The sequence below is a fragment of the Malania oleifera genome, chromosome 1, assembly GCF_029873635.1.
Source record: "Malania oleifera isolate guangnan ecotype guangnan chromosome 1, ASM2987363v1, whole genome shotgun sequence".
Lineage (NCBI taxonomy): Eukaryota > Viridiplantae > Streptophyta > Magnoliopsida > Santalales > Ximeniaceae > Malania > Malania oleifera.
Genome location: NC_080417.1, coordinates 210668 through 226527, shown reverse-complemented (window position 1 = coordinate 226527; position 15860 = coordinate 210668).

Sequence of the window (15860 nt, the reverse complement as noted above, 5' to 3'; positions counted from 1 at the left end):
TTCGGCATCCTTTCAGCCATGGTTGGCATCTTTTCAGTCGTGATTGGTTAGGTTTGGCATCCTTTCAGCCGTGGTCGGCATCTTTTCAACCGTGATTGGTTAGCTTCGGCATCATTTCAACCGTGGTTGGCATCTTTTCAGTTGTGATTGGTTAGTTTTGGCATTCTTTCAGCCGTGGTCAGCATCTTTTTTAGTCGTGGTTGTTTCCATGATTGTATTAACACTCACATGCAGCTTATTTCATATATAATTTTATACTCATTTCATTTTCTGTATATCTTGCATCTCGTATATATAACATTATTCCACCCAAAATTCTATTTTACTCATACCACACAATTTATCAGTAAAATTCATACACATATATTTTTTATAAAATAAGTCAACCTATATTTAACATTTATATTTTGAAAATATACCTTTCATTTCTTACATAATTGTCCTGAAAATATTTTTCCACTTTCATTAATTCATTTTCACATATACGTATCTAATAAACAGCCCTAAACTCGAAAAAACATAATTTAAATAGTTGACATTTTAAACTCATACCGAAACATATACACGTACTTATAACACAATTTATTTTTCATTAAATTTATAAAAAATCTGATTTAATATATATTTTTTCCCTTACCTGATTTCTTACACAACGCCAACAGGTACTCCGAAAAGATGCCTACGGCGCTCACCTGGATCCTGAAATTAAATTCCTAGTTCCATTAAATTAACCCTAAATAAAATACTATTTAAATGTTTCTAGGGTCATAATTGTCAAATTAACAGTTATACCCGCAAATATAATCAATTTGCTAATTTTTCCAAATCTCACTCTCGCTTTGGAGTGGGGCCTAGAAAACCCTAATTGAAAATTTACCTACGTTAAAATGACGACAATCATGACTAGGACCACGTGGTGGTACCTAATCGTCAATTTAACAGCATATTTAAAGAGAAATTAAAAAAATGAAAAAAAATTACCTTTCCTTAGGAGCAGTGCCTAAGCCGTTCCCACGACAAATCTACCCTAGTAGAAATGTCAGTAGTAGAACCAGGAATCCAATGGCACCTTCCGTTTCCCGATTCGCGCAAATCCGTAGAGAAATTGAGAGAGAGAGAGACGGAAACAGAGAGGCACGATGCGCACAGTAGGAGAGCAAAGAGGGGGGGGTGAACCTTCCGTCCTTAAAAAAAATCAACTTCTTCTTCTTCTTCAGTTACTTTATATATATATATATATATATATATATATATATATATCTTATTTCAATTAATTTTTTTTCTTCCTATTATTTCTCTTTATTTATTTATTTAATTCATTAAATTAATAATATTTAACTAATTAATTGATTAATAATTTTAATTAACTAATTAACTTTATTTATTATTTTTCCTTAATTATTTTAATTTTTCAGGTCTTTACAAAAATAATCTCGAAATTATTAACACAAGAACTTAATAATAGTAGCTGCATTTAAATTTTTGTAAGTTTGAATCATATATGAAATGTCCAAAAGGAAGAGGATAATGCCAAAATTTTGAAAATGCTTAATTGATCATGTGATTTAAGAGGCATAGTTACTATTTTTTTTTTTTAAAGAAATGATCCTGTAATAATTGCTTAGACTTGATAGAAGAATTGTAGACAATGCATTGCTAGTGAAATTAATGGAGGACTACATTTAGCACTCATGGATGCCCACAGCTCAATTTTCCTACAGTTTTTTATCCCACGCACATGGATAACTTCTCAAGTTGGAGGCTACAATGTCTTTAATTGGGTCATTTTAATTTAACAATTATTTGACAACTTTTTTAAGATTGTGTTTCAAAGCATAAATTTTGAACTTTCATTTTGTATTTGTATCTAGTTGGACAAAATTAGTTTGTCCAAATCCACAAATGCAAATTGACTGAAATAAAAGCTCCCAAATATAGGGTAAATGTGTATTTTAATTTGTAAAGACTTTAGTGAAGTGGCCTCACCTCTCCAGCTACTCCTACTGTCTAGAGACTAACAAGAGCTCAATAACCTGTAATGCGACAGGATGATAAAACAACCCCTTCAACTAAGCAAAATACTTCTAGCTATTTAAATCTTGCTTCTCACAAGGGGTTGAAAATATGAAATATTTCATATTTTCAAAAAAAATGCAGAAAAGTTCATCATTGACAAAATTAGCAAATCAAGTCTCCCTAGGTGACTTCCCCAAACAAACCATAAAGAACCAAGCTTTTGAATCCACTTTACAATCAATAAACATCAAAAACTTAATTTGTCAAGTGAAGTGTTGATGATCTACCATATGCTCCTAGTTTCCCTAAGCATAAAACAACAACAATAACAAGAAGTCTAAGAGTGAAGTGAAATGAAAACTTATTTAGCAAATTTGTAGGACAAGATGAAAAATATAAAGAAATATTTTTCGTTTTTGGTCATTCAAAAAAGTACGAAATAAAATAAAATATTTAGTAAATTAATGGACAGAAATTTTTTTTTTTACTCATAATTAAGCTAGATTTTTCCTAAATTTTAAGTTATATTTGAACGATATTTCACAAATTTTAATTATATTTAAATAACATTTTGTTCCTAATTATGGTGGGCAAATACTAATAGAATGTTCATTTGACATAACATTCTTAATTATGGTGAGCAAATACAATAAAGAAAATAATTTCCTTCTATTTTTTTCCCTTCCCTTCAATAAAATTTTTGATATACTGACTTCTATCGAAAAGAAAAAATAGCAAAATCATCCTAGAAACATAATAGATATATATTGTAAGTTCTAAGTTCTAACCATAGAAATTAATCATATCGAATTTGGGCCATACAACTACATCTCACATCTCTCACGTTTCGAATTTAAGACCAATAATATAAAAGTTTCAATATTGATAAAAATTATTTACCATTACTTCTAAACTAAATCATACCTCTACATTAGATATTTCTTTTCTAGCCATTTATTATATGTGTTCAGCTCGAAAAGAAATTTTTTTTTTCAAAATGAAAACAAAAGCCTTTTATTTCTATTATAGTATTAAAATATAAATGGCTAATATTTTATAAAAATTAAAATTTAAATAGAATTACTATGTCATAAGAAATAAAAGAAATATATATACATATATTGAGAGATAGAGAGAGAGACTGCAGAGACGAAGATCGAGAGAGGGAGAGATTGAGAGATGGAGAGACAGAGAAAGAGACCAGAGAGACGAAGATCGAGAGAGGGGGAGATTGAGAGATGGAGGGAAATGTTCAGGCTTGAAGGGAAAGTAATCAGATTAGGGAATCTGCATGCGGTTTTTCAGTGTCAGACTATTACTGACGAATCTTAAATTCATCACTAATAGTATTTAATAAATTTTTATTTTTTTTAAATAAGAGAAGTATTAGTGACAGTTCTTAAATCTGTCACTAATGAGGAACCAATATTGACGAATTTGTATATTCGTCAATAATACTTTGAAACAAAAATTTTATTTTTTTTTTAAAATAAGGGAAGTATTAGTGACGATTCCTAAATTCGTCACTAATAATTAGCCAATAGTGACGAATTTGTATATTTGTCACTAATACTCTATAACAAAAAATTTTATTTTTTTAAAAATAAGGAAAATATTAGTGACAGTTTTCAAATCCGTCACTAATAAGCGGCAAATAGTGACGAATATGTATATTCGTCACTAATAGTCTGAAACAATTTTTTTTTTTTAATTTTTAAATAAGGGAAATATTAGTGACAGCTCTCAAATTCGTCACTAATAAGAGACCAATAGTGACTAATTTGGATATTTGTCACTAATACTCTGAACTAAACTTTTTTTAATTTTTTTTTTAAAAAAGGAAGTATTAGTGACGGTTCTCAAATCCGTCACTAATAAGGGGTCAATAGTGTCGAATTTGTATATTCGTCACTAATATTCTAAAATTTTTTTTTTATTTTTTTAAATAATGGAAGTATTAGTGATGGTTCCAAAATTCGTCACTAATAATAGGTTAATAGTGATGAATATACAAATTCGTCACTAATAGTTTGAAACAAATTTTTTTTTTAAATGATAGTAGTGACGGTTATTTAATCGTCATTAATGAATATCTTTTAGTGTCGAATTTAATTTGTCACTAATACCACAGAAATCGTCGCTAATATTTTGCCGAGATAATTTCTGCGTAAAAAATATTTTCCCTCATTTTTTATTTATTTTTAGTGACGAAATTATTAGTGACAGATTCATTTCGCCACTAATAGTGATGTATTAGTAATGATTACTAAAACCGTCACTAATACCCACTTTTAGTGACAAAATTGAATTCGTCTCTAATAAATTCGTCACTAAAAACTATCTTTTTGTTAGTGACTCTTATGTGTTTGTTATCATAAAAAATAGGGAGATTGTTGGTTTTTTGAGTCCGATCTCTGTTTTGATGTTAACAAACACATAAGAGCAAAATGGGTACAGCCAGAAGAGGCTCTTCCTAACAATATGCACATTGTAAAAGTATAGACAATACAATACAAGCACATCACAAAAGAAGACATTACAATGATCATGCATTTAAATTTTTGCATTAAAGCTCAAGCTCAGATAATTGTCCCCATCATAGTTGTCCCTATGTTTTTGCCCTAAAAAAACCTTCCCCCTTTTTGGTCATTATCATTTTGCTCGAAAATAGCAAGGCTTAACATAGAAGTCTTAACTTGTTAATTGTTGAAATATCACCTCAAGAGCTTATTTTCATTATTAATTTAAGGCTTTTTTTTAGTAGGTAAGATACTATACATATTAGTAAAATGGGTGCAAAGAATAAAGGATACATAGCAAAAGGGAGCAATAACCAAAACTTTATGGAGATGTTTCAAGGAGTTTGATATTTATATCTACCAATATTAGATTAACAACCCTATTAACATTTGTGTTGGCTTCTTTTGAAATAAGATCATTATAGGTTTTCCAAATACAATATAACGACATTCAAATGAGTTTGATCAAGTCTTTCCTTTAGCACCAAGGGAAGAAACTGAAAGCAATTGCTTATCCTAACTAATAGACTTCTAGGGAAGGACTAGAATGTAAAGACCTTAATGTATAAAAAAGGTAGTTCTCTTCCAGAGACTTTTGCACATCTTACAAGTAGGGTCTTGGGTCATATGCCCCTCTTATGAAGCCTAGCCAAGATATTAAGCCAATTAAGAGTTGCAAGCCAATTGATAAATGAATGCTTTGGGATGTATATGAGTTGGAACTAGATAAAACAGAACCAAGTTATTTTTTGAATTTTTGCTTTGATGAGATCCCTGTGCAGAATTAATGGAGAATTTTTCATTGGAAGTTCAGTTCCAATGTCTGGAATCTTTCAACTCTAATTGTCTGCCTTTGTGGACACTTCCAAATGCTATTGTTCATTATCACATTAATAGCCGCATCAAGATGAATACCAAGATCAGGAGAAATAATTTCTCCAAGATCAGACGAGAAGGAGTCTGAATAATAGGGCTCATCAAATGCCAATTGTCATAAAAGAGAGATGTGCTTTTTCCATTTCCAATAAGTAATAACATATCAACACAAGCATACACGATCAACCTTAATTTAAGGCTAATTTGTTATATATTAATAATCTTTATTTTTTAATACTATTAACCAATAATTCAACATTAAATCATTGTCTTTTTGTTTAATTTGAATTTAAATTTCAGTAAGAAAATGATAATTTGTAGTATTTAAAATAAAATGGAGGAAATAAATACAATTCTTAAATTCAATATAACACTATTTAGTTTTTTTTTTTTAGAAATTTTATCATCTATTATATTTAGGTAAAAATTAATGACTAAAGTACAAAACCAAACTTTATTTTGTACATGATCACAAACTTTCAAGAAAAAAAATTTGATTGATCATTTATTTATTTGAACAAGTTTACTAAATCATAGAAAACAAATTCAATTTAGACATATTCTGTGGACTTAGCATGAATTAAAACTAAATATATTTATGTTAAACTACTAAATTCTTATTTAATTTCAACCGCATTGATGCTCATTAATTATTTTTTCAATTTTATGTGGTTTAAAAGATTAAGAGTTAAAAAATTTCTCTAATACTAATTGTTGTGAAAATAGCAATGCATTTTGCGAATATGAAAACTCGTCTTACTAAAAATTTTATACATTCTGCTAATAAGAAAAGTCATCTTATTAAAAGTTTTATGTATGAAAGTCAATTAAGATTACGACTCTATCTAAATCAAAGATCCTTTCTAAGAAAAAAAAAAAGGAAAAATAAGAAAGAATTTGTTATTGTATTTTCTATTTGTATTAAAAATGAATTTATTGAGTATGTTAAAACTGAGAAAAATCAAAATTTAATATGTTAACACTCACGGGCTACTTGTTATCAATATTAAGAATTACAAAAATAAAAATCAAAATGAAAGTTAAAAATCAAAAAAAAAAATCAAAAACTGAAAAACAACAACTTGTTTTATTAATATTTGTAAAATTAATACAAATTAAAAACTTGATTGAACAAATTTTTATTTTATCTTTGAAATTATATAAAAATTAGGAACTATGATTTAAATAATAACAAAAAATAAACATTAAAAAATATTAAAATAAAATTTAGAAATTATTAAATTATTTTACTTAATTATTTTGCTTCAAAACTTACTTTTTAGTATACACCAGCAATCTTATTGTATACGAAAGATAAAAAAATTTGTAAAATTATTTTTAAATACCTTATTGTTTTTTCCAAATTTTAGAAAATTTATAGTATTTTAATTTTAATTATAATTTAAATCCACATAATGATTTTAATTTTAATTAAAAATTATGTATGAAATAAATGATTTATTTTTACAAAAAGTAATTCTTTATATTAAATTATTTTGATAGCATGTTAGAAAATAACTAAAGATTATAAAATCTAACTTTATTTTGTTTTAAAAAATAGATAAAAACCTAAATACATAAATAGAAGCTAAAAATGCAGACAAACATATTGTAATCCATCTCTTTATTATACAAAAAAAAAAAAAAGAATAAAAAATAAAAACGTGAAGTAATACCAAATAGGCAAATATAATCTAAATTTTTGTTCAATTTTTTATATATATTTATTAATTTTTATTTCACTACCATAAAAAGGATTATGTCTTATTTGTAAGTGTTAGTATTGTTCGCTACAATATCATATTTAATGTGTTTTGATGATATTAACCTATTTGTGTGTTCCTAGTGTTTTCTTATCTTTGCAGTTATGGTTAGTAGAGGTATGAGTGGCAAATGCTTGAAGTATCGAGTGAGAGGCAAAGTTCGGACCGAGTAAGTGTCAAGAAGGAAAGATCAAATAGACACATACTCATAAGAACCTAAGCACAACCGAATGTTTTATAATTGTTGAATTATTTGTAATAAGAGTTGTGTGAGTGGTAGGTTTAGTTTGTAACTCTTGCATTTTATTTATACATGATTTTTGAGTAAGAGTTGAGCAAAAGACATGCATATTAGGACACATGCGTTTATAGGATTGCACTAAAGACATAAGCACAAACTCACTTTTTGTGGTTTTCAAAGTTAAACTTAAAGAATTTGCTAAATGAATCCTAAACTCAAAACATGGTTTTCAAAGGGACAAGTTTTTAACATATTGATTTTACAAACATTTTCATACTTAGTCCCAAATGTGTCAAAACGAGTCTTATGTCCAAAAGTTTCAGAGAAGTCAAGTATTTTTCATAAAAGGACATATTGGCATATAAGATATCAAACAAGCTTTCAAATGGATTTTTATTAACAAGATATCTTATAATCAAGGGGAAATTCACTTAGACAGTTTTGAACTTTATTAGACTTAATATCTTTATCATATTTTTTCCAAGAAATGTTTAAGTGTTAAAAGGTTTTTTGAACAAAGAATAAATAGTATGTGAGTTTCAGCCCTAGGTGACTCTTTGACGAGCACATGGACTTGTCGACTAGTATATATGAGGAACTTGTCGATGTTCACAGGGTACTTGTCAACGAAAAGATCCTGAGAGCACTTGAAATTGTAAAGGTGACTCGTCGACGAATATAGGGGATTTGTCGACTGGTGTGTGAAGGTAACTCGTCAACGTATACAGGAGAATCATTGATGAAGAGATATCAAAACCCACCTAAGACTTGCAGAGGAGTCTTATCGATGAGAATAGACACTCGTTGACTAGTGTGTATGTGGGACTTGTCGACATGTATGTGGACTTGTCGACGAGTAGTCTCAAGCCCAACGTCCTAACGGGTAGAAAACGACTAGTTTTGTTTGGGGAGTGCTCCCAAAGGCTAGTAAATGGCTACTAAGGGCATAAACATATACTTTTCCTTCAAATCATCAATAGTTCTGTACATGTAATGAAATATGTGTATACATATACTGTAAAATCCACCCTTAGGCCTCTTATTCATAAGTCATGTTTACCCCCATGACTGGGTTGTACGGTCCGAACACTGGACTTAACTAGTAAGCTAACCAAACTAAATCATTGTACATCATCATTAAGTGAGATTTTCTCTATTAAGCCCTGATTCGACCCAAGTGTGCACTCAAGAGAAATCAACTGTCATATAAAACCACTCGGTAAATAGTGTGGGTGCACTCTGATCCGTTTAAACTCTAAGTTATGGTATCGAACATTCATAATTTTCTATATCCTCTGAGCCATAAGGGGTTTTGAAAACATCTTATTATATAATTTATGCAATTAAAATAATATCATAAATATCTCAGTTTTTACTCATATTTCGTAAAATACGCAATGTAAAAATAAATTCATGTCATCTTTACTCATATTTTCATGAAATATACAACGTAGAAATAAACTCATGTCACATGATTTTCGTATAAAAAAAATATTTTCTTGAATACAAAATAATGTTGTAAATGTAACTTGTTTGACTGCCATAAGTGAAACTAGTTGGCTTTGGCATAGGAAACTAGGACATGCAAACATGGACCTACTATCTAAACTATCCAAGAAAATTTTAGTAAAAGGATTACGAAATACAAAATTTATAAAAGATAAGATTTGTGATGCATACCAAAAAGGAAAACAAGTCAAAAATAAAAATAAAAAAAGAGAAGTACATATCAACTAGTAGACCCGTAGAACTCTTGCACCTATACTTATTTGGTCCTACAAGAACCCAAAGCTTAGGAGGCAAACAATATGCCTTTGTGATTGTAGATGATTATTCAAGATATACTTGGGTATTGTTCTTAGCAAATAAAGATGAAACTTGTAACATGTTAATCACTCTATGCAAGAAACTACAAAATGAAAAAAAGGCTATAACGTAACTAACTTTAGGAGTGATCAAGGTAGAAAGTTCAAAAACAAAGATGTTGATAAATTTTGTGATGATCATGGTATAAACCATAACTTTTCAGTACCTAGGACTTCACAACAAAATGAAGTAGTTGAAAAAAAAAATAGAACCCTTCAAGAGATGGCAAGAACCATGTTAAATGAAAACAATTTACCTAAATACTTTTGGGCTGAAGCTGTAAATACAACTTGTTATGTTATAAATAGGGTATCTATTAGATCAAGTCTAGATAAAACACCTTATGAACTATGAAAAGGTAGAAGACCCAACATAGCTTACTTGCATGTATTTGGATGTAAATGTTTTATTTTCAATAATAAAGATGATTTAGGCAAATTTGATGCAAAATCTTATGAAAGTATCTTCTTAGGATATTCCACAAATAGTAAAGCCTATAGGGTTTATAATAAAAGAACACTTACTATCGTTGAATCCATACATATAGCTTTTGATGAATCAAATCACTATGTCAAAGAAATTAAGAATGATGAAAAAGAGGATATCTCACAAAAAGATGAAAATCTTGAAATAAAAGAAGAAAACAATAATGAAACTTCAAATGAAAACTCCATAGAAAACCAAGAACTACCAAAAGAGTGGAAATATGTTAAAAGTCATCCAAAAGATCAAATTCTTGGAGAACCATCAAAAGGAGTAACCACTAGAGCATCATTGAAAAATATATGCAACCACTATGCATTTTTATCTCAAAATGAACCCAAGAACATTAAAGAAGCTTTAAATGACGACTCTTGGATTATGGTTATGCAAGAAGAACTAAATCAGTTTGAAAGAAGTCAAGTATGACAACTAGTCTAAACCCAAAGAACAATCAATTATAGGAACTAAATAGGTCTTTAGAAATAAGAATGATGAAAATGGAGTAGTTGTTAGAAACAAAGTTAGGTTAGTAGCACAAGGTTATAATCAAGAAGAAGGTATCGATTATGAAGAAACCTTTGCACCTGTAGCAAGAATGGAAGCAATAAGGATGCTTTTAGCCTATGCAGCCCATAAGGATTTTAAACTATGCCAAATGGATGTAAAAAGCGTGTTCTTAAACGAATATATAAATGAAGAAATTTATGTTAAACAACCTCAAGGTTTTGGAGACACGAAAAATCCAAATCATGTATTCAAGTTAACAAAAGCTTTGAATGGATTGAAACAAGCTCCTAGAGCTTGGTACGAAAGACTAAGCAAGTTTTTACTCAAAAATAATTTTTCAAGAGGAAAGATAGAGAGCACTGTATTTATAAAAACTAAAATTAAAGATATGCTAATAGTACAAATCTATGTTGATGATATCATATTTGGTGCAACACATAAAGAATTATGTAAAAAATTTGCTGCATGTATGCAAATAGAATTTGAAATGAGTATGATGGGAGAGTTGAATTACTTCCTTGGGTTACAAATTAAACAAAATAAAAATGGAACATTCATAAATCAAAATAAATATATTAAGGATATGTTGAAAAAGTTTGATATGGAAGAAAGCAAACCTATAGGAACCCCCATGAGCACTTCAACAAGTCTTGATAAAGATGAAAAAGGAAAACAAGTAGATACTAAACATTACCGAGGAATGATAGGAAGCCTATTATATCTAACAGCAAGTAGACCGGATATCATGTTTAGCGTATGTATGTGTGCTAGGTTTCAATCAGCACCTAAGGAATCACATTAAATCGCAGTTAAACGAATACTTAGATACTTGCTAGGCACACTTGATCAAAGCTTATGGTATCCTAAGGGAACTGATTTTGAAATGATAAGCTATTTAGATATGGATTATGCAGGGTGTAAAATAGATAGAAAGAGCACTAGTGGGACTTGTCATTTTCTAGGACACTCACTAGTCTCTTGGTTTTCAAAGAAACAAAATTCCATGGCATTATCTGCAGCTGAAGCAGAATACATAGCAGTTAGGAGCTGTTATGCTCAAACATTATATATGAAACAACAATTAAGAGATTTCAAAATTCAATATCAAACAATTCCAATAAAGTGCGACAACACAAGTGCCATAAATATTTCAAAAAATCTAGTATCACACTCAAGAACAAAACATATTGACATACAACATCACTTCTTGAGAGATAATGTTGATAAGGAAGAAATAATTCTTGAATTTGTCAACACACACGATCAATTAGTTGATATATTTACAAAATCGCTCGCAGAAGATCGATTCGCATTTATTAGACAAGAATTGGGAATGTTACATATATGTGAAGTCAACTAAAAGAGAGAAGTAATTCCCTACATGGCAGGCGACTACCAAAATACCAGGCAAGTGACTGACACGCAACTGTCCATTTGGAAATTCATTCGACAGCCGTCTGTCACCTTGAAGACAGATGACTGTCTCGTGGCGGTTCAGCAAACTTATATGAGAAAAACACATTTTTTTATGTCTTAGATGCCTGTTCGCTCGTCCAAACCTCACCAAAATATTTTTTCTCCATCTCTCTACTAAAACTTACTTCTCTAAACTTCTTCCTACTTCATTCTATCAAACCCTAAATCCTCCTTACCTAGGGTTCTTCGGTTTCTAATTCATCAACATGCCAAGAACTAAGACAGTTAGGCACAAAGACAAAGCATATTCTTCATGAAAAGCTAGCAATGACAAAGTAGAAAAATGGTTGGTCTCCACTCAAGCAAAATCTTTGTACCGAAATCACCATCCCTCTATTGATCCAATTTTTGGTAAGGTACTAGATGTCTCCTTCTTTGAAACCAATTTCCCTGAAATTCTAGAGTTATTTAAAGACATAGGATGGGAAAAGTTTATCCAACACCAAGTCAAAGGATATTATCTTGACCTGATCAAACTTTTTTACTTCAACTTGGTGAAGAAGGATATTGGTTTTTCTACCAAATTGTTAGGCCAAAAAATTACCCTTACTCCACCATTGCTAAGAAAAATCCACCGCATAAAAAGTGGTGATTTTGAGCGTAATTCCATTGAAAAACAATGGACAATGGAGCAGGGATTTACTCCACAAGAATTTCTGCCTCTTGTGATGAATGATCCACCTATTTATTTTGAGAATTCTCCACAATATAAGCAGCTCACCTTAAAGCCCAAATCCTTCACAAAATTGTTGCTTATAATATTCTTCCTAGAGCAGGATCCTATGATCATATTTCTTTCTTAGATTGTTTTATCATGTGGTGCGTACTCAAAGGCAAGAAACTGGATTTAGCAAGCCTTATACTTAAGTGGATGGTCATGAAGCTAGAATCTCCTAAAATTGGACTTCCATATGGTGGCATACTTTCTTTAGTATTTGCTCACTTCCAAGTCCTCACTCCATCCTCCAAGATAGTGAAATGAACCCATTATAATCTATCTTCCTCCTCTACTCTAAAAAGGATGGGTTACAAGAAATACACTCAAGGACATATATATAGAGAGGAAATAGGCATGAACGACCAGAGCTAGGAGAACCTAATCCAGCTCCTAAGAAGCTGATATGCCCGCATGATTCCTCCCTGTCGCGACGTCCCGGGAGCGCGTGTGCCCCGGGCGGCGAAATTAAAAATCATTTTTATTTTTAAGGAAAAACATGGAATATCGGAGTCGCTACTAACCTTTAGTGCGGTTAGAACACATGATTACTACCCCGTTAGGGATAGAATCGGTTTACATTACCAGAGTTGGGGCTGAGAGTTCGGTTACGCGAGGGGAAGGTACGAGCACCCCCTACGCGCCCGTTCTTACGAACGATACCTAATTAATTTGAAATTATCCCTAAGTTAATCTAATAATTCTTTAAATTACTCCTTTTTATGAATTTATAAATAAATGTAATAAATAAATAAATAAATAAATAAATATATACATATATATATTCCCTCAGAGCTTAGGGTACGTGATGTCCGAAGGCTCATACCCCCGCAATAAAATCATAGGGATAAAATCGAAAATAATTTACAAAATACACTTCCAAATTTTGAAAATTTTCTAGGTTTTTTTCTAGGTATTAAAATACTAGTTGGAAGGTTTTTGGAACTAAAAAAATATTTTTAAGTTTCAAAGTATTTTCCTTACCTTCTTCTATTTTTCTGATTTTTTTTTATTTTTTTCATATTTTTACTGTATTTTGAAATAATAAATCAAAAATATTTTTTAGAATTTTCTCCTAATTTTCTATTTTTTATTATTTTCTATATTTTACAAAAATTTCAAATAGCTAATAACAAAAAATAATATACTACTTAAAATATAAATCATAACACCTAAATATTATATATCATAATAGTCAAATTTTCAATGATAAAGCCCCAAGTATTAATAATCAAACCCTAATGATATACTCTAGAATGGAAATAATCAAACCCTAAAAATTATGTACTTTTTATAAACATGTAAGGAGATAGAATGAGATTATGGACAATAATTCACATCATGGATCTATTATAAAATATACACAAGCTCTAAAATATTAATGTACCTTAATATGGAAATGCTGTACATAAATATGGAAAATAAATCAAATTCTTCCAAGCCATATAAAAGCCAAAGAAGTAATATACATTTTATGGAAACCCTTAAGATCAATATTCAATGGTATGGAATCCCTAAAATTAGTACACAATAACAATATAGAGACAGATTAAATAAAACACTATTCAACACCCTAATAACGTAAAATAGTCAAAACCCTAAACTAAAACAATAACCAAAACCTTAAAAGATAATATCATGAAAATAATGTAAATAATCAAGAATCATGAACATGCGTAAATGCTACAATCCTAAACAATAATACACAAAATCCCTAAATATCATATAAACAATAAATATGATAAATATCCTAAATACATCAAAAAGCCTAAATAATGTCTTCACAATAAAACAAACACCCTAAATAATATGTAACAATAAAAATATGTATATTACAATGATTACAAAAAAAAAATACAACGATAATATAAGCACTTTAAACAAATATACAACAATAGCTATGAAAAAATAAAAAAAATAAAAATTAAATGATATAATCCAAAACCTACGACAATAATATTAAGTAATATACACAATAAAGGCAATGAAACTTTAAACCCAAATTTTAAATATTAAAACACTACCAATAACAACCAAAATAATAACATTAGATATGTGTATGTAAAACCTGAATAAAAATTCTTACACAAGGGAAGAAAATCGTAAAAAAAATTGATGTCAGATATACCTATATAAATATTATCATAAAAAGAAGAAATGCCCCGCAATAAAAAGAATAGACTCAATTAGCATTTTCCATGCATAAACAAAAATAATTAAAATCTGGATATGAACAAAAATCCTACAATAAGAAGAATAAGATTAATTAGTATTTTCCATGCGTAAACAAAAATAATTAAATTTTGAATGTGAACAAAAATCCTGCCATAAGAAGAATAAAATTAATTAGTATTTACCATTTAAAAATTAAAACAATATTACTATATTAATTATCTAACAAGTATAGTTTTAACAAATAAAACAAAATAAACACATAATAAGAAAACTTAAATAAATAAAAGTATACACAGCATGTAAAAAAATAAATAAATAAATAAATAAAAGAAACAAAAAAAAAACTAAAAGACTTAAACTTTATGTCATAAATTGCAAAACTGAATCCATATATATATATTCACGAGTGTGTGTGTGCAATTACAGCAGAGGGGGCAGGAAACTGGGTAAGGGATTTGCAGAGATGCTCACCGGAGGGTTGCTGGTGTTGTAGCAGTGGAGTCGCTGCTGCTGGGGGTCTTGCCGGGAGCAAGGGTGGCCGGCGTTGCAGCGGTGGCCGGAGGCTGCAAGGATGATGGCTGGAGGTGCGAGTGAGTTGTGGAGCTGAGGATGATGGTTCTTTTGGTGTGGGGGTTGCTCACGGCAGTGAAGTGTTGCTGGCGGCTTTGGCTGAGACGGCTGATATGCTGAAGTAGCAGGAGTAGCCAAGGAGGTTGTAGAGGGATGGACTACAGCCGACTGGGTGGTGGTCGGAGTGGGAGATGTGATGGTGGCTGGCCTGCTCGTGCGCTGTGGCTGCCCTTGGCTGGAGTGTGTGCCACGCCCCCATTAGAAGAGAAGCAAAGGGTCTTTTTATAAAAATTATTTTGAAACCCTAACTCCCTCTTTCCTTTTTGGTTTTTGGTATTTTTCTTTTTGGAAATAATATATATGAGAATAATTATTAATATGGTAATAATAATAATAATAATAATAAGGTAAAAATAATGATAATAGCAAAATAATAATAATAGTAATAACAAAAATAAATAAATAAATAGTAAAATAATAATAATAGTAAAATAATAATAATAATAATAAAAATAATAATAATAGTAATAATAAAGATAAAAATACCAATAATAATAAAAGTTAAAAATAATATTAATAATAATGAAAATAATAAATAATAATAATAATAAATAATATAAATAAAAATAAAGATAAAAGTAATAATAATAATA